Here is a 2,786-nt window from a genome sequence, read left to right as displayed (position 1 = left end):
TCTGTCTCGAAAAAAAAAAAAAAAAAAGTTTCTCAGGTATATGGTATTCTAAAAAGGAAAAAAAAAAAAGAGACAATAAAGCTATTTTTATCTCTTCTATTGATCAACCGAACCCATTTCGCAGGGAGGAACATTTGCAAGATTACTTAACTTGTGCTCCCCTTAAGAACGATTTCTCTGGTCATCCTCGGAGAGGAACCCAACGGTTTTCAAATCCTAGAACCTAGTCTTTCTCACCAAAATGGCCTTTAGAAAGAGACCCTGCAGTATTTTTTGCCTGTTTTGCCTTGACACTGGAGATAAACCACAGAGGCAAAGGGCATCTGTCCTAAGCATGTACACATTGTAATAAGCCTGACAATTTCAAGAACATTAGGTTCCTGCACCAAGAAATTAATTCAGCTCTAAAAAACCACTTGGGACCCTGACAACGTGTAAAACCCTACATACAGGCAGTGGTTATAACACTTTAGTTGGCTGACACGCAGAGAGTAGCGACACAGAGACCGATTTCCAGGCGAACTCTCTAGGGAGAAACTAGAAACTGAAACTCTCTCGAGAGTTTAAAAAAAAACCCCTAAACCTTCATAGGTTTTGTTTTTCTGCTTTTTAGTTATAAAAGTAATTAGTATCTTTCAAGTCTTTACTGAGTGATGGACTCATTATATTATTCTCTAACCCTTTTGGCAAATCCGAAATATCTCATAATAAAATGTATTAATACTAATGAACATTCAGATACTTAAAAATAATATGTTTGCTTGTCCAAACAGTAAACAAGTATGTAAACTGAAAAATTGAAAACAAATCCCATTGATCTCCTATCCCAGAGGTAACCACAATGAACAGTTGTCTCATTCTAGAATTTTTCTAAATGTAGGTAAACATGTACTTACATTAACTTTTCATTGAGCAGAAGTGGGATGTTACTACTATGCAAATAGCATTTCAGTACTGTGCTTTTAACCACACCACGTTCTTTTTCAGTGCCATGTAGTACTCCAGAGCACTCGCTGTGGCATTTAGGCTTCTCGTCCGTCCAGTGTGCTGTGACAAACACTCTGTGTACACATCTTTGCGCGCATCTGCAAGCATACATGCAGGATGGTTTCCTAGAAATTGAGTGAATACCATTTTAATTTATTAAGATTTTACTTTACAGAACAGTTTTAGATTTACAGAAAAATCAAAAAGATACTTCAGAAAGTTCCCATATACCCCATCATCCAGTTTCCCCTATTGACTCTTGAACAACACAGGGGTTGGGACCCTGAGCCCCCGCCAATATATAGTTGAAAATTTAAGTACAAGTTTTGACTCCCCCAAAACTCAACTTCAGCCAGACACAGAGGCTCATGCCTATAATCCCAGCTACTCGGGAGGCCAAGGCAGGAGGATCACTTGAGGCCAGGAGTTTGAAACCAGCCTGAGCAACATAGCGAGACCCCTCATCTCTACAAAAACTTTCAGAAATTAGCCAGGTTTGGTGGTGCGTGCCTGTAGTCCCAGCTACTCAGGAAACTGAGGCAGGAGGATCGCTTGAGCCCAGGAGTTCGAGGTTACAGTGAGCTACCATCGGGCCACTGCATGCCACCTTTGCTGTCTCAGGGTTGGCAGGGGCAGATGAGGTAGAGGAGGTGGAAGGGGAGACAGGATAGGCAGGCGCGCTCGGTGTAACTTTGGTTGAAAAAAATCCATATAAGTGGACCTGCGCAGTTCAAACCCCTGTTGTTCCAAGGTCAACTGTATTTTACAACAGTATGTTACATTTGCCACAATTAATGGACCAATACTGATATTTTAGTATTAACTCTAGTCTGCACTTTAATTAGCTTTCCTAATTTTCCCATAATGTGTTTTTTATGTCCCAGGATCCCATCCAGGGTATCACATTACATTTAGTCCTCCTGTCTCTTTGGGCTCCTCTTGGCTGTGACAGTTTCTCAGACTTTCCTTGTCTTTGAAGACTCTGACGATTTTCAGAAGCACTGGTCGGGCGTGTCGCGGGATGACACACTCTTGGCTTTTGTCTGATGTTTTTCTCATGGTTAGGCTGGGGTGATGGATGCTGGGGAGAAAGACCATGAGTTAAGGTGCCATTTTCATCACGTCACATCAAGGGCATGTCCTGGCCGGGCGCGGTGGCTCACACCTGTAATCCTAGCACTCTGGGAGGCCGAGGCAGGTGGATTGTTTGAGCTCAGGAGTTCCAGACCAGCCTGAGCAAGAGTGAGACCCTGTCTCTACCAAAAATAGAAAGAAATTAACTGGACAGCTAAAAATGTATAGAAAAATTAGCTGGGCATGGAGGCTCATGCCTGTAGCCCCAGCTACCCGGGAGGCTGAGGCAGGAGGATCGCTTGAGCCCAGGAGTTGGAGGTTGCTGTGAGCTAGGCTGATGCCATGGCACTCTAGCCTGGCAACAGAGTGAGACTCTGTCTCAAAAAAAAAAAAAAAAAAAAAAAGGGCATGTCCTGTGGACGTGGCTGACCACCGTTGGTGTTGACCTTGACCTCCTGCTAGAGCAGTGCTCGCGGGCTTTCTCCACCATGCGGCTACTCTTTCCCTCCTCGCCATGTCGTTCTCTTTAGAGGGAAGTCACGACGTGCAGCCCACACTTAAGGAGTAGGCATTTATCCTCTCCTTATTTTTTAATTTTTAAAAGTTATAAAATGGCATAAAATCAAATGCAACCAGTAGATGGGGGTAAAATAAAAACCATTATTAACAGCTTTTTATGTTTCCTTCCAGGATAATTTTTCGATGTCTGTTCAAGCAACTATATT

This window comes from Propithecus coquereli, unplaced genomic scaffold (genome assembly GCF_000956105.1).
Source record: "Propithecus coquereli isolate 6110/MARCELLA unplaced genomic scaffold, Pcoq_1.0 Scaffold81, whole genome shotgun sequence".
NCBI classification, from domain to species: domain Eukaryota; kingdom Metazoa; phylum Chordata; class Mammalia; order Primates; family Indriidae; genus Propithecus; species Propithecus coquereli.
The sequence above is the reverse complement of the archived record's forward strand: the minus strand, read 5'-3'. Positions refer to the sequence as shown.